Source organism: Gallus gallus, chromosome 1 (assembly GCF_016699485.2).
Source record: "Gallus gallus isolate bGalGal1 chromosome 1, bGalGal1.mat.broiler.GRCg7b, whole genome shotgun sequence".
Taxonomy (NCBI): Eukaryota; Metazoa; Chordata; class Aves; order Galliformes; family Phasianidae; genus Gallus; species Gallus gallus.
In genome coordinates this window covers 112,777,785-112,799,656 of record NC_052532.1, presented here as the reverse complement: position 1 = coordinate 112,799,656, position 21,872 = coordinate 112,777,785, and the positions used below count along the sequence as shown (strand labels likewise).

The 21,872-nt window shown below is 46.8% G+C and overlaps 2 long non-coding RNA genes across 8 annotated transcripts in view; one reads left to right on the top strand and one right to left on the bottom strand.

Annotated features, from left to right (window-relative positions):
• The window catches only part of LOC107057049, a 44,005-nt gene that overhangs the window by 10,943 nt on the left and 11,190 nt on the right, over positions 1–21,872 (top strand). The window contains exons 1-4 of one of the 5 annotated variants that reach the window (XR_005847262.1): positions 469–533; positions 5,624–5,833; positions 8,012–8,128; positions 14,646–14,702. This is a non-coding gene — a long non-coding RNA (uncharacterized LOC107057049). Of the gene's footprint in view, positions 1–468; positions 534–5,623; positions 5,834–8,011; positions 8,129–10,701; positions 10,822–14,645; positions 14,703–21,872 lie in introns of those variants that run through there. The other 4 variants (XR_005847263.1, XR_005847264.1, XR_001471273.3 and 1 more) reach the window with 4 other exon arrangements.
• Positions 526–21,872, bottom strand: part of LOC112531157 — a 28,572-nt gene continuing 7,225 nt past the window's right edge. For 2 of the 3 annotated variants that reach the window (XR_005847259.2, XR_005847261.1), the window contains exons 2-5: positions 10,655–10,828; positions 8,589–9,579; positions 2,564–2,925; positions 526–1,933 (exon numbers count right to left, since the gene is read on the bottom strand). This is a non-coding gene — a long non-coding RNA (uncharacterized LOC112531157). Of the gene's footprint in view, positions 2,926–8,588; positions 9,580–10,654; positions 10,909–21,872 lie in introns of those variants that run through there. The other variant, XR_006933449.1, reaches the window with a different exon arrangement.

The following is a 21,872-nucleotide window of genomic DNA, read 5'->3' as shown; positions in this document are numbered from 1 at the left end:
CATGTTTTCTATGTGTTGTGATATACCCTCATCTCACAGCACCTGCACTGATGTAAATGCGCCTTACACATGTTCATCAGCTGAACAAAAGCCCTGTGGAGTGAATGATTCATTATAAAATGGTTTCTTTTGGAAGAGAAAGAGGTTTTTGTGTAGTTTGTAGAAGTACCACAGGAAAACTCCATCTATTTGTGCTTGCTTTGTTTGACAGTAGCTTCTTTGTTCCTCCCTGCTCTTGCTTTTCTGGTGCCAGTTAGCAGCAATGTTTGGCAATGGCAGATAGGGAAAAGAAAGGAGGGGCAGAACCATTGTCAGTAAGGGAAAAGAAATGTGTGCTTGAGAAAGAAGAAATTAAGAAACACGTTTAAAGCAAACAAACCGAAGGCATAGACATCTGAGTTTTTTCTTCAAGTATATTTACATTTTTTAGTCATTCAAGCCTATTGTTTTGCACTGCTTTTCTGACGTCAGCCAAGGAAAGCATTTGCCCGTGCCACACAAGCCTGTCCATCTGTGCCGCATCCAAGACTTGGGTATGCTTGCTCTTGTTGGGTTTGGGATGGAGCTTCCTGAGATCTAACACAATTTGGGCCTTGACTGAACCTCCAAAAAAAGGGAAGGGAAGGGAAGGGAAGGGAAGGGAAGGGAAGGGAAGGGAAGGGAAGGGAAGGGAAGGGAAGGGAAGGGAAGGGAAGGGAAGGGAAGGGAAGGGAAGGGAAGGGAAGGGAAGGGAAGGGAAGGGAAGGGAAGGGAAGGGAAGGGAAGGGAAGGGAAGGGAAGGGAAGGGAAAAGTGGGCTATTTTATAAGCTATAAACAAGTCACAGTTGCTGGCTGAAACTACTTTTGTGAGCTTCAGGAGTTATTTGGGAGGCCTGGAATGCCTTTGGCTCCTGTGGTTCACCTGTAATTCCTGGATGCTGCCCTGTCAGGTGATTTTCTCTGTAAAGTTTGTCCATTAATTGAATTTCAGATGCTTTCCTTACTCATTTCCAACACTTAGCATATATTCTCTGTAGGATCTCTGCAAAGTACTCTAATGACATCAGAACTGCTTGTGTCAAAACCACTATCCATCAACCTTTAGTAAGCCCATAAGCCTTTATAAGTATTCAGAGCACTTAACTTTACCGTGGAATTAATTTCAGTATTTAAATGCAGTTATTGTACTATCCAAAAATGGCATAGTCAGACCTGAAGATTTTAAACACAGGGTAAGAAGGATGTTTCCATGTCCTTGATGTTGGCAGTCTTTTCATTTGTTTGTTGTTGGTGTTTTTTTCTAATAAAACCCATGGAAAAGGAGAGGAGAACCCAAGGGAGCACAAGAGGATGCATCTACCCACTGATAAAATTAAGCATTAGAGTGATAGACATATAAAAAAAAATATGTGCACTTCCACTTCAGGGCTTCCCTGTGGAAGTTTGTGAAGTAGCCTTACTGAAGGAAGAGTGATCTGTAGTACAATGAAGAGGCAGAAATGAAAATAGACACACAGAGGCAAGCAGGAGCATGTTAGAGTCTTAAAATTTGCCATTCACTTTATAATTCAAGGTACAATAGGCATAAATAAAAGGAGACACAAAAAATCAATGTGGGTAAATAGTAAAGGATACTTCAAGGGAGATTGGAAAGGAAAGGCATAATTGCTGCGGAGGAATGCCTAGAAATAAGTGAGATAAGGGACATTAGGACAATGGTATATGGGACCGGATGGCAGTGATTCAAATTGCAAGCAGCCTGCCTGTCTGCAGAGCACAGAGATGAGCAGCCACAACATCCCTTCCCACCTCCGTTAGATGGGGCAGCCCAACCATGGTGTCTCCCACAGTATGGCACAGAGCTCTGGGCAGCAGCCTCGTTCATCATGCCGTGAGCTCGTCAGTGCCCAGCCAGGTGTCCATGGGCTCCTCGGAGGCGTTTGGAACTCCAGCCTAAAAGGGAGGCACATTTGCAGTTGTATAAAATCCTCTTGCAAGGCAGATGTGTTTCCCAAACAGACAGGGACAGAAATGTCAACTCCTATGACAACTATTTAGGGAAGAAATCCACAATGACTGGTGAATTCGAATGACACAAAACAAAGGAGAGTGAGGACATGAGGTGTGCTGGTAGGAGATGAAAAGCAGTGGCACATACATCACAGCCCACGTTTCACATGCCATGCAGTAATAAATAGTGCAGGAGTTAACACAGTGCACCATGGGTGGGTGTGCAAGAGCAGAATGTGATGAGACCTATGCAAAGTGCAACACACCAGAGGAGGGAGGGAGGTGCTGTAGGGTAGAGGGGATGGAGTGCAAGAATGACATGCACGTGTGCACACAAACACACAAAAGCCAAAGCAAGGCGTGAAAGAAATATTGCAAAGAGGTTAAGGTAAGTAGGACATTTTTCAGATATGCACGGAAGGAGGTATTTGGAGGAGTGTTCAATTTTACGTGCAAGACATGGCAAGGATAATTTGTGAGTATGTTGGCCACTGGTAAATGGAAAAAAGACATAATTAAATGTTTTCCTTAACGGTCCCAAAGGAAGGTAGCAGGAAAGAAGCCAGGACATACCCGACACAAATTTACATCATGGGAGGACACACATCATGGGGAGAAAACATGGAAGAGTGACCCGGCCGTCACAGTGCTGAAGGAGTGATGAATCTCTGGGGGGTCAAGGAAGGGCTGGCGAGCCCAGCTCCTAAATGTGCATCTGCTCCCTGGAGGCTGATCTCCCCAGCAGTCTCCCATGGTTCCTAAACTTCATCCAGATACCAACTGCATCCACATGGAAGTCATCGCTGTCCCTGGGCTTGGGTATCTAGCACCGCTTCCCTGTGCAGGTGCTGTTCAGGGCAATCAGTAGTTTGGAATGGGGCTTGAGCCCATTTGAGAGATCCAGGCAACTTTTATCATCCTCCTAGGTGTCTTTTCTAGGAAAAGAAAAAGAAACCACAAATGGAGAGATCCCAAACGTGAATCATCCAGAGGGGTGCCTGCACCACTCTCCCCACAAGTTACTGTAGTCTTTCACTGCATTAGAAGTTTCCTATTACATCTCACTTTCCACTTTAGCAAGATCTCACTGGGGAGATGTCACCTCATCTTGCTGCCCAAAGGCAGCAGCCAGGAAGCGGCTGGGTATTACGGGGTACTTTGGGTGGCACAGGACACCCATATTTATGCACCACATCCCACTCGCTGAGTCAACACAGCCCTTTCCCAGCAGATCAGAACCTGATGCTGGCGTGGGGAAAGAGGGATGAGTCCTGCCAGCATTTCCCCATGCGCTGCTGCTGAGCATACCCTGGATGTAGCAGGCACGGGAAATTCCTGCAGAGAATGTGAGACGAGGATGGTCTGTCAACAGGTTTATTTTTAAACAGGGTTGTAGCATTGCCTGGGAATACTACAGGCTGGTTTGGGGATGTTGATGTTCCCAAATGTGTTGTCCAAAGGAAAAAGAATAGGCCCTTTTAAATCTTTATTTGCTTCTTGCTGAGCTACGTTGGATGTCATTTGTGAGAATAGTTCTGCATGGAGTTATGAAGGCCAAACCACATTGGTGCATGTCCCCTCCCGGCTGAGCACAGCTTTTATTCCACACGAGCGAAAAGAGGAGGCTCCAGCGACCTCCTTGGGATGGGAATTATCGACCTTCAATAGATGTGGTAGAGCTGGTGGCATCTGCCTTTCTCTGCTCGTGCCGCTCAGCAGGCCTGGGAGAGGAAAAGGGTTTTAATGTTCCTCCCATGCGTGAAGGTAGGATCTAATTCCTCCATCCCTAAATCAAAAAGCAGTATGAGGAGGCGAGCATCCAGTTTTGTCTCATCTCAGATTTCTGTCTCTGGAGGATACAGGGCTGTAAGATCATTGCGCCTCGGTAGCTTCCAGCTACAAAAATGACATTCAGAACAAACACCAAAATTGGTTAAAAAGGATCACTTAGAGAATAAAAGCAGGTTGGGGATGCCTTGCTGTCCCCGATGAAATTAGTGTAATTGTGTCAGCCCTTCCCTCCCAGGACTGAGCTGCCATGGGGCAGTTTGCTTTGCTTTTCCCACACGCCCAGCATTGCATGGTGTTTTGCAGGGGTCTTGTAAAGCAGTGCATCTCTTCTCATGTGCCATCTGTACAACTGCTAAATGCCCAATGGCCGATAATGGTCACGTTACTCCACCTCTGCTAAACAAGTCCAGACTGTGTGTAAACATCAATCCAGGGATCTGCCAAGCCGTGAGCTTTTGTTCATTCTGCTGTTTAGGAGTCATCTTTAATTTTGTTTTCCTTTTTGCTGTATTACATAGTGAGAAATACTTGGCATTTATTTAATTAGCTTGGCTACAATGCAGACGATCATGATTACAAACCAAAGGAAGGAGAAGCCTAACGTGAATGGCACTTTTTTGTACCATTGGAAATTAAAAATCAGTTGCTCTATGATTAAATTGATTCCGGATTGTTTCTTTTGAATAATTATGTTCAAAAACTGTCTGCCAGCCCAATTTGCTATCAACCCTCACTTTGGTATTCCAAATGCAGGTGCGTAGACAATATAAACCCAACATCCTACGAAATTATCCTTCTTTTGTGGGAATGAAATGCTGATTGTTTATTATCTGATTTAATTTCTGGTGGCTAAATCCGAGCAGTTTGATTTAGCAACATTTTCAATCAACCTTACAAATATTTGAATGCATTTCTGTAACAATCAATGTGCAAAACAGCACAGAGCAAAGTCAGCTCTTCCACTACTTACAAGGGAGGGGGCAATAAGTCTCTCTCCTAGGGAAAGGGACATCCCCGTGGCACCTGGCATGGCCAAGGATGAGGAAAGGAGCCCATGAGAGTCAGGCAGCCTGGGCTGCTGCTCTGTGGCTCTCAGCACTGCTGTTCTTTGGAGAAGGGCAGCAGGAGTACACAGCATCCCTTGCTTGGTGGATTCAGCCAGGACTTCGACCAGCATCCTGGGGAACTAGCTGTAATGTAGCACTGGATGAAGTCAACATCCATCATGAGAGCAGGACAAAAACAGTCCTGAGGCTGGATCTGTTCATAGCTGACAATGCTTTGTAGGAATAGTAGTAGTTTCTGGGCTTTGTTAGTGGCACTTGTTGTTAAGGACAATTGAGTGCTACTGTGACATCTGTGGCACCCAGTATTTTGTACAGCCACTGCCATCCTGAGTGCCTTGCTTCTGTGCAGCACACGGAGCTGGTAGCTGTGCTGCTGACAGAGATGTGACTCATTTCCACCTCTGAATCTCCCTCACACAATGCATCTATATCCTGTTTAATTTCGTACCTATCCTGTTTGCTTAGTTACAAAGCACTGCTGATATATTTGGTGAATTTTAGATCATATTATAAGGGATGCATGCTAATTGCTCATTATTTTTCACTTGGCGTTACGTTTATAACACAAACAGTTAGGAAAATGACTTATAAGACGGTTTTAACTAGATGTGCAATTTGAGGATACAAATGTAATATGCTTCGCAATGTCTTCTGGGGCACAATTGCTGGGCACTTACTCAGTTAGGCAAATGGGAGTTCACTTGAGTGAAGAAGCATTCATGACCCAGGGAGTATTTTGGGACCACTGCTTAATTACGGTATTTACTACTCACAGGTCACAGATTCGGATGTTGTGCATCGCTAGATCTATTCCTGGCTTTGCAGTGGATGGGCAGCGTGACGTTGAGCAAGGAGCACAGCCACATCTGCCAGCCTCTTACTCAGCCCTGTGAGCAGTCACACCTGACACTGATTTTGCCATGGGAGTAATGAAAAGATGAACACCCTAATTTTCATTCAATACTCAGGAGTTCCTCAGGCAGAGGTACACTACTGGAACAGAAGCCACATGACTTCATTACATTACTCACTCTTTTTTTGCTTTGGCTAGTGCTTTGCACACGGTGGATGCTTGATCACAGAATCATAGAATCACAACATGGTTTGGGTTAGAAAGGACCTTAAAGATCATCTAGCCCCAACCCCTGCCATGGGCAGGGCTGCCCCCCAGCAGCTCAGGCTGCCCAGGGCCCCATCCAACCTGGCCTTGAGCGCTTCCAGGGATGGGGCACCACAGCTTCTCTGGGCAGCTGTGCCAGCGCCTCACTGCCCTCTGGGGAAAGCATTTCTACTCAACATCTAATCTAAATCTCCCCTTTTGGTTTAGAGACATTCCCCCTTGTCATGTCGCTATCAGACCATGTGAAAAGTCGGTCTCCTTCCTGCTCATAAACTCCCTTCAAGTACTGTAAGGCTGCAATGAGGTCTCCCCAGAGCCTTCTCCCAGCTCCCTCAGACTCTCTTCACAGGAGAGGTGCTCCAGTTCTTTAATCACCTTCATGGCCCTCCTCTCAATCTGCTCCAACAGCTCTACATACTTCTTGTGCTGGGGGCCCCCAGGCCTGTATGCAGTAGTGCAGATGGGGCCTTGCAAGGGCAGAGTAGAGGGGAATACTCTGACTGCGTGCTCTTCTCCTCTTGATCCCACTGAACTAGCACCTTTAGATGTCTCTTGATTGAGTGGAGGAGCTGACAGAATGCACGGGGATGGATGGAAGATCAGAGGTGGTGCTTAGATGGGTACTGCAAAGTTTATCAGCCCATGAGAGACCCCACCATGGTCTACGTGGGCAGTTTCCAACTTGTTCCTGTTTCTGCCCTGTACAGAAAAAAATCTTTTCTCTCTCTCTTCCTAGGGTAGATTTTAGTATTGCAAATACCAGTCAAGTGAATGACTATGAAAGAAACTGTTCAGGGCACTCAGAGGTTGGGTAGGTATTATAATTTGACTTGATGTGAACACTTGTACTTGAAATTTATGATTTCACGGTGGAATTAAATTTTGACCTCATCAGCATAACTGACCTAGCATTACTGGCAGGTTTGCTAACCCTTTATTTAATGTTCTGATCTACTGTTTGTTCCAGCTTTAGTAAAACCTCCCTTTTCTTCAGCAAAGTGTAGCAGCCAAGCTAAACAAATATCAGAAAATCCTTTAAACTGTGTCCACTTCTCCCTTTGTTTGAGTGCCCAGAGCTCCCCACCCTGCCACGGCCTCTGCACCCCATTGGTGCTGATCATGGCACTCATGGCAGCTCTCTGGGTGGGTGAGAGTCTGTGCCCTTGGGGAACAGAGGGGGACAAGAGCGTCTCTATGCAGGCAGGGTCATTGGAAGAGCAGCAAAAGATTTCAACGGTGTGAGCAAACTATCAGTGGGACAGATTTTCAAGACTATGTCAGCTCTGCCCGTTTTCTCTTGACAGAGTGGCTTTGTGGCAGCTTGGGATCAGCCATGGTGTTTGGACCAGAAGGGGAACCTCTGTTGGGCTGCTCATCTCCTTTCCCAGAGGCGTCTGCTCCCTGTGCAGGCTGAAAGACACTTTGGGAAGCCAGAGTAAACCAAGGGGAGGTTGGGAGAAGAGTATTTACACCATGGTATTCCAGCTGAGACAAGCTGCTGTGAAAGGGTCATCAGGAATACATGGAAACCATACTAACTGTATGGTTCAGTTGTGATCACCTTTGAGGGCAGCCATAATCTGCCCAAAGAGCAGCCAGAAAGTAATAGAATGAAAAGGAAAAGGAAGGAGAGGAGAGGAGTAGTTCTGTTGGAAGGGACCCTCAGAAGCTATCTAGTCCAACTGTCTGATCTCTTCAGGGCAGATATCTGCCACCTCCAACGAGACATCCAGCCCTCAGCAGCAGTATCTGCAAGCAAATGCCATGCCTTGGCCCCGTGCACATCTGCTAGTTTCCTTCCTTATTGCTGCTCCACTGACCTGCTGAAAGAGCCTTTGGCTCACAGCCTCAGAGTCTGGGACTGCTTCTGAAGCCACTCCAGAGCAGTGGATTGCATCTTCCTAAATCAAGTGCAAAGTCAGGGGCTAAACCAAGATTAAGGATCAGATATTTTAGTCTGAGGACATCCTGAGAGCTTCATCTGAATAGCTTGGCTTAAAATAAATAACCCATTTTGAATCCAGTTTTGCTTGTGACATACAGACCTCAATGAACACAAGAGAGGAGGAAGAGGAGGAGAGAGATGGGACGTGGCTCTGGAGCAAATCCTCCTCAGCCCTGCCCTGCAGTAACACCACACTGAGCAGCACAGGCTCACAGGTACTTATGTTTCTCCCTTTAAGCAACATGTCCCATTTTTCCTGCTATGTAGCATATAAGTGGCTGTGCTTTGCTGATAGTTTGGATTCCTGCGAGACTGTTCCCATAGGTCAGTCCAGGAGGAAAAAACTCAAGGCAGTAAATGGATTTTTTTTCCCAATGTATTCACTGCCTTTTGTTTCAGGCCTAAAATGTTGCTGATGCTAAAAGTTTATGCACTTTTGGCTGCACACAGTTGGCTGCACCTTTTAATAACTCAATCCAATCCATTTGCAGAAACAACAGTAATACCAGCATTGGGATGATGCCAGGTGATGATAAGCCATCCTGGTTGCACTTTAATGTTTCAAGACAGCAAATGGCCACTGCTCCTGCCTTGGACGGATTGGTCCCTTTTAACTCCAGCAATCCAATCCCGCTCCCCATTAGCTGTGCAGTACTTTCTCCCATGAAATCCCACCTTTCACGGTCTGTATCCTGTGGGATACCAAGTGTGCCTGTGTCACCTGCACTCACAGCCCAGCTGCAAATCTTGTTCCTTCTCTTGTTGCTGTGCTGGTTCACAAACTGTGGGGTTCATAGTCTGAAAAACATTTTTATTTTTATTTTTTTCTCGGGGTGCCAGGGCTTTGGAAATAGAGGACAGAGAAGAAAAAAGGAAGTTTGTTTTCTGATTTCTTTGATGTGAATTGTGGAAGTGCATGGTGTTAGAGCAGGACCTCTGATTTTGGGGCATGCTATGATGCACAGATTAGAAGGTAAAGCAGCATGTCGCCTGCCATCCTGCCTCACCTCCAGCCAAATCCTGTGCTCTTGCCTTCCTTGCCTCCAGGTAACAGAAGGTTTGCACTCATTTCTCACCTGGATTCACCTGCCCTGGTATGCCAGCACCACAGGGAGTTCCTGAGGCTCCTGGACGGTATATCATAGTCATAGAATTTCCCAAGTTAGAAGAAAACCATAAGGATCATCGAGTCCAGCTCCTGGCTATGCCACACCACCCAAAAATCAGACCCTAGTGTTGTACAGATGCTCCTTGAACTCCAGCACTTGGGGCCATGCCCATTACCCTGGGCAACCTGTTCCATGCCCACTGCCCTCTGTGAAGAGCCTTTTCCTAACCCCCAACCTGACCCTCCCCTGGTGCAACTCCACACCGTTTCCCTAAATATCAGAGCAGCCCAACCCTGCTAACCCACTAATTCCTGTGCAGGGGATAAACACCACATAGCAGTGGGGACAGTGCAGACTGTGGTGGCTGAGCAGCAACTGAGACTGTGTGGCGTGGTTGCCCAGGTCTGCAGAGCTGCAGTTACCAACGCAGGAACAGCATCCGTGTCGTGTCACAGCCACCGTGGAGAGTCTCGAGCCGTTGCTTCCTCTCGGGGGATTTCTTTCTTCTTCACTGATTTATTGAAAAGAGTAGGGTCTCCTGACATCCCGCAGGACTTCTAAGAAAGGTATTTAAAAGAAAAACCCTCAGTTCCGTAGGTTTCCATCAAAATAATGGTGCTTATGATGACAGGCAAAGTATAAACGCTTAGGCAGACAAAGATGAGCACTGGTTTTGTAGCTGCCTATTTAAATCAGATCCCCACAAACGCCAGTCTGGACGGGAGAGACCCAAAGCCTTTCTTGCTTGTTATGTGAGCCTTAGCAGAAGACCTTTATTTGAAGTTTTTTTTTTCTGCTTTCATATGTCAGCAGCAGTGTTCTCCAGCAGTGGAGGGCAGCTTTTCTCTAATTTTAGATCTTTCTCTGGGAAGATGGCAGCTGACAACTGAGACAGTCCTCTGAAAAGGCTGGGTTTGAAGGCATGCCTTCTTACTAAAGACGTACATGCTGTGCAGCACGGCAGTTCCTGCCAGATCAAACTGGGCGGGTTTCACATTCAAATCCCACCCCACTTGGAGGTCACACTCCAGGCAACGTGTCCCAAGCTGCTCGCTGATGGGAAGGCTGGCTATGGTTTTTTTTTAGCAAGCATACAAACAGGGAGAGCTGCAGAGGGGAAGCAGGAGCAATGATTAACACGCAGCTGATCCACTGAGGAAGTCAAACAGATGCCCTGTTGTCTCTAAGGACTCCTGGCTGAAGGTACCTGTTTCTAAACAAAGCTTGCCACATCTCAGCGCATCGTTTCAGGCAGCACGTTGGCCCACGAGTTCCAAGGCAGAGCTTCCCCGGCTCCTTCCTGACCCACACATTGCACCCAAGGAGCAGCAGGGCCACCTCACCCCACTGCATGCAGTGTGCAGGAGAAAGCCCCACCACAATACATGTGGGGTGTGTTTTGTGCTCACAGTATACCTGATGCGCTTTCCACAACAAGCCTGACGATACCTCAGAAAGATGCTGTGCAACATCTGTTCAAGTTATTGAGGTGATGGGTGAAACCACTGGTGTTTAAATAGAGCATTTTGAGTGAGTAGCCTTGTGGCTTGTGACATTTCACAATTTGGAGCAAAGTTTCCACAAGTGCAATGCCAAAGTGGGCACGCAGAAGCTACCAGTTGAGTTACTCACCATGGGTGTGTTCATCTTTTTCTTCTACTCCCATATCGCAGATGTGTCACCCTTTGTGTCCTTCCTTGTGGCAAGTGATACATTCGCTCCAGGGCCTGTTTTTATCACGGGAAGGCAATGTGAAGCATCCCTCACGTATCTTCCCAATCTTGCTCTGGCCTGACGAGGTAAGGCCTGGGTAACAGACGTGAAAATTAGGGGTTGTCCAGCAGGGCCCGGCTTTCCTTCTGAGCGCCTTCCCATAGGGCGTGATCAATCTTTACGGCACGGAGGGCAAACAGACGGCAGCCCGCGGGCTGAACTTCGAACTGCCATCTATTTGCATTCACCTCTATGCAATTTTTAAAACAAACTCTCTATCAGTCTTTGCTCAGGCGTGGATTCACCACAGATCGATGTGTTGTGCAGGACTTTAAAGGGATGCTGTCAGGCTAAAAATAATCCTGGCCAGCCTCCCTCCCCCGGGTCTGTTCCCAGTGGCCGTGTGAGCTGAATGTGGAGGGCCTGGCCAAGGGCACAGAGCCTCCCGGGGACGGCCTGGTTCAGGGGAACAACCCCTGCTCAGAGCTGAGGACTTTAACCACGTTCTTTCTTGAGAATTAAGCCACCCCTTGCTTGACTTGACAGAGTGAATTTTGTTACTCCATATTATTAGCCTTTTTTTTTTCTCCTTTTGGACTGAATTATGCAAAAAGAGAAAAACAGAGAAAAAAATAAATCTCTCTGTAGCCAGGCCCCTGCTTGGTTTTCCTGTGCAGTCTGATGCACGAGGCCTTGCTGCGGATTTGCAAATGCTGCTGGAGAGTGTTCGTTTACCACAGAACGTGCTGCTGTCAACTGAATTTTAAGCTCCCTCTATTTATTTTAGGCTGCAAAATAAAATCGTGCAAAAAAAAAAAAATGATACCTACAATGATTTGGACAGCACTCTGAGTAAGGGGCTCTGTAGGAGATGCCAGCACTGATTTAGCCCGTTTCATTTACAGGAGAAGGAGCAGGGGAACATTTTCTGTAAGAGAAATGACTCTCCAAAGATGGGGAACATGGTGGTTGTCAGGCACTTGTCGGCTGAGGAGTGACTGAGTTTGGGGCCTGACCCACAGATAGCTGCCCTCCTTTTGCCCTATCCCAGGGCAAAGAGCTATCTGAGGAAGAAGAGCCTTGTATAGCCTAAACAGGAGGATGTTTCCAGTGGCTCACTGCCAGAAAACAAGCAAGCGTCTCTCTTCATCTTCTTCCCCTCCTTACATCCTGAGTGCTGTGCAGAGCACATCTTTAAAATACCTTGGGAAACGTGTGTAGATCTTGGCCGTGGGGGGAAAGGGAATCGTGCAGTGCAACCAGCCATGGTGAAGATTACTGTTTTCTACAGGGAGAAAAACGAAGCAAAGGTCTTCAGGCAGAAAAAAATGCAAATGCAAAAGAACGCACAAGCCATGCATCATGCAAATCTTACACTTGTCAGGCAGCGCCTGTGCACTTGGGTCTCCCCTGATGAGCTCGTAGGTGGAGGAGAGGCTGTTAATACTGCTCAGATAATCGTGACATTCCGCTCCTCTGCTCCTGCTGGGAACATACCCCGAGGTGATAGAGGTGGCTCTCCCGAGCAGCTGGAGCAGAAGCACAGCACCGCTGAGAGGAGGCCCAAGTGTCCTGGATGCCCATTTCCCTTCTCCCTGCTCTGTTTCCCACATCACAAGGTGCTTTTGGGGGACGCTGCCTTTCCAGAGATGCTGATTGTGATGTTTGCACGTCCCTCAGCCACCAGGGCCTCCGGCTGGGGACCGGTGCTGCTCTGCAGTCTCTTTTGCACCAAGCACATTATCACTGCTCATAAATCATCATCACAATAATTAGCTCCAATTAGCGACTTAATGGAGAGTCTGTGGGGATTCCTGAGTGTACCTCACCGGCATGGCTTTTTTAGGACGGTGGAAGCTGAGAAAGCCCTGAGGAATCCCAGTGGCGGCTGTCCCCGATCCCAGGCCTGCCCGGCTGTGTAGGTTTACATGCGCCCTTCCCAGCCCTCAGCCCCACAGGGGAATGCAGCCTGGCCAGCCCCAGCCACGGGTAGTGGCAGGGCCGCCAGCCCCAGCACAGCCTCAGCCCCACTTCCTCCTGCCACCCCTGGCATCCTCACACCAAGCCAAGAGAATGGAGAGATCAGCTGCCAGTACTAGCGTGTGGCCCAGACTGTAATTAGCATGGACACTTACGTCTTTTCAATCTGAGCACCTCCTTTACATCTGTGAGCATCTCCTCCTCCCTCTCTCAGCTGTGTCATTTCAGGCAGGTTATGAAGCTCTCTTTGGCCTAGCTGAATTCTTTCTTTCTTTCTTTCTTTCTTTCTTTTTTTTTGGTGGCATTTCACTGGAAACCACAAGTTACAGGAAGACGTGTCAATAGAAGGAGCAAATTGCACAATTACAGCAGCTCGATAGACGGATGGTTCTTAGGCCAGTATGTAAATTGCTGTTTTTAGAAATTACACATCCTTCCCTTTCATGGGGGATCTTGACTTATCTTTCTCTGACTGCAGGGATTCTGCTGTGTAATGGGGTCTGCTATTGTGTGAGAAGTTGTTTTGTAACACGGTGGCAGCAGTTTCAATTCCACCAATCGACCCAGGCATTGGAAGTATAACATCAAATTTTTACCTCTGTTACCCAGTTTAGCTTCTACCTGTCCTCTGCAGGTGTACAGGGAACATTAGATTCATCATTTAAGTCCAAATTCCAGATCACTATTTGCTTGGGATAATTTTAATTGAGCTGGCTGAAGGTAAAGCTCTCTCCAATGAATAATAATACCTTCTCTTTTAGAAGAATGACAGAGATGGAAATAGAATTAATTCAGAGATCCAGTCTTGTGGTCTACCCACTGGGCACACATCCTCCAAATTAGATAGGACAGAATGGGAACTTTGAAATTACCAAGGAGCCGATTTGAAATAAATGCAAATGAAAGCTTTTTCGTACCGTGAGTAATTAAACTATGGGACTCACTGCCACCAGATGATGCGAAGGGTTCCTAGAACGTAAACAAGTGTCAGCAGGGCTTGGCCAGTTTTGGGAAGAAGGACTCGTCTCTGAGAGTCAGAGGTAAATTTCGTGTCCACCAGGAGCTGAAAGGGGGCAATCCGATGAACCATCTTCTGTTTGCCTTGCTCCTCTTGCTCCTTCCTTCCTCACCCACCCCTGGCTGCTCTTGGGTAGTACAGCACCCTCATTCTGACCCTGCACCCCGCTTCCATTTTCTGCATTGCAGTGTGGTGCAGGTCAAGCAGTGTTGTCCCTGGACACAGCAGATTGCATGCATGAAAATGTCAATGTATAGGTGTTGTTTGCCCCTCTGCTCCAAAGACAAGATTGTCCCAAGCATCTCTCCTTTCCTAAGTACTGAGGTTTGCAGGAAGAAAGCCATATTTTACTGAAGTCAGCTCATTCAGCCCAGAGCTGGCTTTGCAGTGCCTTGGTGACCCTCCAGAGGAATTCAAGGCAGACCACATTTTTTTGTGTGTTTGCTTGTTATCTTATCTTTGAAGTCCTTTGGGAGGCCGTGATCTGCCTTCAACTGACACGAACACAGTCCGACTACAAATCATTGTTTGAGGAAGTGATTGTGTGACTTTTTAGCTCCCAGATAACAGTTAAAGAGCCTGCCCAGGTCTCTCAAATTAAATGCATAGCTACTCAGTGCATAAAGCTTTCATTAGCATGGCTGCCAAAGGTGCCAGGTCAGAGCTCAGCCCTCCATCTTTGATGGTCCCAGAGCAGTTGGTGCTCTCAGATCTCTCACCCTTTCCCTAACTCACCCTCCCCGGGTCTCAGAAAACACTTATTTTGCAGCTCTTCCAGAGAAAGCTAGGAGTGTGGATTTGCCACAATTCCTTTTTTTTTCTTTTCTTTTCTTTTCTTTCTTTCTTTTTTTTTTTTTTTTTGTGGAGCTATCTGTTTTCTCACACATAATTACTCCCCCTGTTCTTTTTAAGGTTCTTCTGCCAGAAACTGGAAATGACCCCAAAGCATCATCAAGTGGGAAATCACAGGTGAGCATTTATGGATGTGGAGATGCTAAGACTATCAGCAAAGCACAACTGCTGTGAGACAGAAGGCTGTCTGTCTGGATCTCACATGCCTGTCCAGCAACATATGCTTCAAGCGTTTTTATCCATTCATGCAACCCCATAAATGTGAGTAGGTGTCATTTTTCTATAAATACCGTGCACAGGATCTGCCAAGTGATTTAGGCACCAGTTTTCTGTAGAGATGCCTACATCCCAGTAGTTCCAGTGGGTGTACGGCAGCTCTGCCTATTTGCAGTGGCACTCAAGAGGCTGATTTTCATTTCTGCTCAGATGCTGTTGCAGACTGTGGTTGTGTGAAGAAGGCAAACATTATAGGCTATGTGTAGTGACTCTCCACAGTCGACAAGTGGAGATTTACCCTGGAAGACCTTTCTTCAGAATGTATGGCCCTATTTATGCATGTCTAAAAAGAATACAGTCGTGCAGTGTTTCATGAGAAGTTTTTCCATGCTGGCTTGAAAGTCAGGATGGAAAATAACAGCCCTGGAGACAGATCAGAAGGGCACACAGACCTGGGGTGGGTGAAGAGAGGGAGCCCAAAGGAGTTTAAACTTTCATCGGCCGGCTTGTGCCTTGGGAACAGGACTTTTGGATAGAGAGGACATTTCTCTTCTGGGCACCAATTGATAAAGCGCTAATTCCCTTCATGGTTCCTTCTGTGCCCATGGGAGAGATGAGGAAAAATTCCTGATCCATGAATGAGGTTTGCATCAGACCCTGTGCTGTCAGCTGATAACTCCCCACGTCTCAGCCCTGCTGTTTCAACAGGATGGTACAAATTCACACCTCACAAACAGGAAGCACTTCCAACTTGCTATCAGGCAACCCTGCTTAACTCAGGGGTTTTCTAATATAGCAGTGTCCCTTGTGACATGACTATATGTATTCACCCGGCTACAGGCTTATTAATAATTGAGAAATATTTAGTGACACCTGTTCTGGAAGCAGCAATGACTGATGCCAGCAGAGCCATTTCCGATAGTGGGCTGGAGTTTATCTACAGATCCTTTCCTTACAGAGGAATAATTACCTGATTAACATTAGTATAAGCGTTGTGTCTTAAGTACTAAAGGGAGGTGATCTTGGCTCTCTCATTCTCTTGGAGGAACTGTGATGTTTAGAGTACCCACAAAATAGGAGGTTGTAAATGAGTCCATTACACAGCAGCCTACTACGTGTAATGATAGACTTACTTTTGTAGAGGGATTCTAAACTTGAACTTCATTTGTCCCAGTTTGCAGGCATGTGAAGGGTGCAGTTGTGAATGCAAAGCTCATAGTGGTGTTCTGGAGATAAAATTCAGGATGGCTCTGGTTTGAAAGACACCAAAATGTAACAGGACAATAACCAACGTTAGGATAGTGCCCAGACAGCTGGCAATGGGAAGAGGCTCTGCAACACAGTTTACTCTCATACTGTTGGCTGTGGGTAAGTCAGATACCAACAACACAGGACCACGTGGGATTCCAAGGCTAGCATGTCTGCAAAGCATGACTCTGCCCCCAGCTTCACAGAAAAGGACTGGAGAAGGTCAGAAGAAAAATTTCTTCTCCGAAAGAGTGGTGAGGCAGTGGCACAGGCTGTCCATAAAGGTTGTGGAGTCACCGTCCCTGAAGGTGTTATAGAGCCGTGTGGATGTGGCACTGAAGGACATGGGCAGTGGGCATGGTGTGATGGGCTGCTGCTTGGTGGTCTTAGAGGTCTTTTCCAACCTTAATGATTCTATGGTTCTATGTCCTGAACTCTCCCATTACTGGAGATGAAGCATTAGAAAAATGGCCTCAGACAGGCCACAAGCATTTCTGCAGGTGTAGGAAAGATCCTTTTCCATGGTTTTGTTCCCTTGGCTGTGGCCCAATTACTCCAGTGGTCGAGGTGTGCTAGGAGAGACATACAGCTGAATGCTAAATTAATTTATTTCTCTAGCTAAACTATACCTACCTATTTACCAAGTACAAATGCATGTGTCTCTGCCCTCACGTGGACATTCCCTTGTTTTCTTCTCCCATTGCCAAGAAACAGTTGAGTGTTTTGCAACAGCATATTGCGAGCACCCACAGCCTAGGACAGATGGAAGATAGAGGGTAGGGACGCTCCTAGCAAGAGGTGGGAGCAGTGGATCATGTTTCCTCTGGCAGAGTGGAAACTTAACTCTAACCTCTCACATCCTGCATGGATTTCCCAGTCACCTCCTGCTCTGCCTATCTGTAGGTTAAAAATGTCCGCTTTGTTTTTGTGCAGTGTCATATAAATCGTCTTCAAGCAAAAGGTGGATTCCTGCTTTGAAGAAGAGGGTTTGGGTTTTTGTTTTTATCATATAAGGCACCCCCAGTGGTACAGGCATTGTTTAAAAGCAAGTGTCATCACAGCGACTTAGGAGAAGTAGCAGATGTCTCATTGGAACTGCAAAGAGAATGTAAATTCTCCTGTGCTCGAGTCCAAAGCACACGGTGAAGGCCTGGAGCCAGGCTGGTATGTGAAAGCAACTTGCTGAACTGATGCTGGGACGATTTACACCGGTGTTTTGTTTTATTAGCGTTATAAACTGCTCCATCTGAACTAGTGGCCAGGATTTAGGAGTGGGTCGATGGAAAAAAAAAATCCATTAATTGATTGTGGTGTTTTTCAAACTTTCTGGGCTGCTGGTGCTGTATTGTTCGGTCAGCACAACTACAGGAGGAGGCTGTTTGCAGAGTGGGTGGCTTATTTAAACCTCCCTGCCCTGTACGCAGTTTTCATCTGATGAGGGATGTAAAAATGCCGTGTGACTTCCAGCCAGGAATTGTGCCCTGTGAATGGAGTGCTGCAAACAGGAATCCTGATAAGCACTTTGCAAGAAGCAATACCGGACCGTGAAAAAAAGTCACCCAGCCCCATGGGAAGAACAGGCTGAATTCTGCTCATGATTCGCCTGCCTTTCTCCTGCCTGGTGACTTGCCTTCCCTGTGTGTTGAACATGCAACCTTGCAGCAGTGCTGCTTTGCCTCCAGCAGCAGCAGAACCTCCCTGGGACCCTCAAAAGAGGAGACCTCCCACAGCTATCAGCTCCAACCACCTCTCAACACTGGCCTGAAAACTGCCCATTTGGCCTCGTTCTTTGCCTACACATCAGCCAAGAACAGCAAGAGGCAACTTGGCGAGAGGTGCCGTTTGGAAAAGGTGGTCTGTGAAATGCAAATACTTCTAGGTGATTGCAGAGATAATATGGTCTTATGAAGGAACCGCTTGATATGTCAGTGTTAATACCCACATCCCTTCATTCGCCCAGTGTTTGTATGCACAGTACATATTTTGCTTATAGAATACAGAGCAGGGTTGTAATAGAGGTGTCTTCAAGCTACATTTATTTGATGTATTTGTTTTTACATTATTTTTATGCTACTAGTGAATGGGCTGTTTGGGAATCAAAATGCCAAAGCTGAGGTATGAACAGGATTGCTCATCTCCATCCCACATCAGGCATGATAAAGAAATCAGGGCAGTATTGATTGCAGCAGTGAAGGGGACAGAGCACACAACACTGTGCACGCAAACCCTGGCCAGCCACTTAACACCTTGGAAAACATGGCATTTTTGTCTTAAATTCCTGTGCATTTAGAGCTGAGCTGTGTACTGAGGGGCAGCAGAATGTCTTTCAGGGAGGTGAAGAAGGAAATACCTTTCTGTAAACAATAATTAATGAGCAGCTTCATCGAATAGCGGTGACTAGCTGAAAAAAATCACAGGAAAAATATATATTTCTTTAATGAGTCACCACAGGTACTCAGACCACTGTGAGAGGGGATCCTCACAGGCTTTGTCCCAGAGCTGGCACTTTGCAAACCCTTCCTGCTGTCCCACCAACTCCTCCTATATTTGTCACCGGTGTGCTTTCAATGGCATTGCAACCAGGCATTGGCATCTGTCCCCCTGCAGAGGTTGTGGCCAGGGCAGCCCACACCTCTGAGATCCCGAAGCATCTCTGTTGCAGTTCTGCTTCCTATAGTTCTGTGTCCTGTCTGCATCTCATTCCCACAGGAAGACCTGTCCCTTCTATTGCTCACTGGGGATTTGCATGCGCTGCTTGCTGGCAAGTGTGAAGAGCAAGGCCTGAGGATTTGAGAGCAGAGATTTTGTTTCTCTAGATTTGAGGCCAGCGTGTGAAACATCAACCTCCAGCTCCCGAAATAAGCTGCGGAGGTGTCACCGGTCTGTGAAGTGCGTCTGCCCGAGGAACAGCTGCATTCACACAGGAAAGAGGGCGTGCTAATTGATTTGTGCTAATTGGTTTGTGCCTGTACGTGAGCATGCGTGTGTGTGGACAGACTGGTAGGTACCAAACATAAAAACCAGAAAATGGCAATAGAAGGAGACAGCAGTATTAAAAAAGCAGGAGCAGGTCTCTGTTTTTATGGTGTATTTCTAACAGGCTATTTGCAGGTCTGCACAGCTGGTGGGCCAGTGTGAATGCAAAGTGAGATCCCCAGAGGCAAATAACACCTTTTATCAGATAGCTGTCAGAAACAGAGGGTGTACCACTGTGGGATAGTGCTCAGACCCACGCTCTGGAACTGCCCAGTTTGCCCAGTGCGGCAGTAGCCCTCAGAGCCTGGAGGTCTCACAGAGCACTGCTGTTCTTCTCATTCGGGCCAGTCTGCTAAGGAGGGAGCACTTCATAGAATGAATCATAGAATGGCCTGGGTTGAAAAGGACCGTAAGGGTCCTTTAGTTCCATGCTAGTATGAGCCTATTTTGCAGCTGCTGAAACTTGGAAACATCCTGTATGCTCCCAGCTCCTCGACCCATTCTTTCCAGAGCCCTCCTCACCAGCAGGGCTGAGAAGACTCTGCTGATGTGCAGGGAGCATTCTGATTCCCTCATGTCTCTATATTTACAACAAGAGAAGCTCAAATAAGTGTTTCCATACCTATCGTTGCTCTAAATATAACCAGGTAGTTGCTCCTATGTTGTGATTTTAAAAGCATGACATGCAGTAATTGCAAGGGGCTGAGACTGGAGATTGAATGGTGATGCCATCAGGCCAAAGCTGTTGGTCACTTAGTGCATGGTAACCTCCGATTGGCTCGGCCCTAGAGAGCAGCTGACTTTCCATTTGTCTTTTTCTGACATAGCAAACTTTCTATGTTTTCTGTTTCACCAAAAACAAACAAACAAACAATCCAAAAAACATAATAAAAGAATAATAATAGCTGATATTCATGACCTGTGCAGCCTACTGTAGGAAACCTGCTTTGGCAGGGGGGTTGGATTTGATGATCCCTAGACGTCCCTTCTAACTCCTACAATTCTGTGTTTCTATGAAATCCATGGGAGTAATGAGGATGTGGTATAGAGGAGAATTTAGTTCACCCAGAGTTGGGTGAACTGGTGCTGGCCCCAGCCAGCAGTGCCAGCGATATCAGTCACTAATAGTAACCCTGTGTAGCTGCATGCATTAAGGCGGTAAAGGATGATGAGGCTGAAAAGCAAAGCAATCTGTTAGGCTATAGCTGAAAATAGAGTCACTGCTGCAGAGAGAAAAACTTCCATGCCTTCCCCAGCTCTTCCTTCAGACATGAAATTGCAGGGAGTGGTGCTGAGGGATGGAAAATCTGATTTCCTACTGCTGAGAGACAGGGTGGCACTCGAGAGGAGGTTTTCAAGGTCACAGCAGTGATGCTATTGGGGCAGTGGGGAAATAGGCAGGTGGATGCCTTATGAAGAGGTATTGCACTCAGGCTCAGCAAAGGCCATGTGAGCTTTAGGAGAGTTCAGTCTCAAACCTGCAGCTCTTTCAGTAAAAGGCAGGGACTGGGAGGCAGGATGCAGTATTTACAAGGATACCATATCCTACCAATTGTGTTGTGCTCCACAACAATGTTGTCTAATCTCGAGCAGAACATTTGCCAGCTTGGCACCTCTGTTCAACCCTCTTGGCATGGCATGGCAGAGAGAAACCCAACCCACTTCACAGGATTGAGTTAGGGCTTTATAACTAATATTTACCTGCATCTTGAAGATACCTGGGTAGGAGGCACTACAAAAGGGACATCAAAGGTGCTCATGCACTCAGCTGGCACAGGGAGTACAAGAAGTGGCTTTTCCAAAGAGGCTGCTTGACCTCAGGGCAGCAGCACAAGCAAAGGTTGCACAACCCTGCCACAGTATGTTCCAGGACTCCGTTCAGACCTTCATGAACTGAAGACTTCCTAGAAGGCAGTGCAAATCTTGCCTGACTAAATACAGGTACAAGGCACTCAGGAATCGATAAGTTGAATTTGGATCACCTTCCCTTAATTACCTGATTTGTTGAAGGGGGGAGAAAAATTGCAACTTAGCATGACAGCAAGAACCGTGAGCTACTGCTTGTTTTCTCACCAGATTTCTCCTCCTCACATACTCTTTCTCTTCAGACTCCAGGGCTGATCTGGGCACTTGAAAGCCTGCAGTCAAGGGGTCTGCTGATTATGCCAACATTCAGCAATCCAACTGTCAGAGACACTCACGCATCCTTGGTGCTCTTTTGGAATTAGGGAACAAGTATATTCTTGCAATTTAAGCACAGGGAAGATACGTGGGAGATCTGGCTTAATTGCTAGCTTTGACAAAATCCTTCTTCAGAAACTTCCAAAAAGTTGAATCTTTCTGTAAGTACATGTGGTTCCCAACTGGTGCCCAGTGACACCAATATACACTTTTTTTGGGTGATCCCTTAGCGTGAGCCAAAGCCTTTTTCTTTGGTAGGACTTTCCAACCAATGCCACACGAAGTCTAGCATACGGCTTCACATTTAAACAAGGAAAATAGGTTTTGTTAGCTTCAAAGCTTGATCAGAAAAAGGAAAACTGCACCATTACTACAACACAAAGTTTCAGCTAGAACTTTAGAAACTTTCCTAAAATCTCTGTTTTAATCGTGCATGATGGCATTCCATGCCAGCAAAGCATGCTGGAAGGACAGCCTTTGATAAATAGGGGAAATGGCTCAGCTTGAGCAGCAGCCATTAACCCCCTGTGGGAATGGGAAACCAAGCAGCTCCCTTTAGGAGACCTTTCCCCCAAGGAGGGCTACACGAAGCACCTCAGCAAAACCATGGAACCTTCCCTGCTGCTCTCACAGCTGTGCTGCTGCTTTCTGCCCTCCAGAATGGAT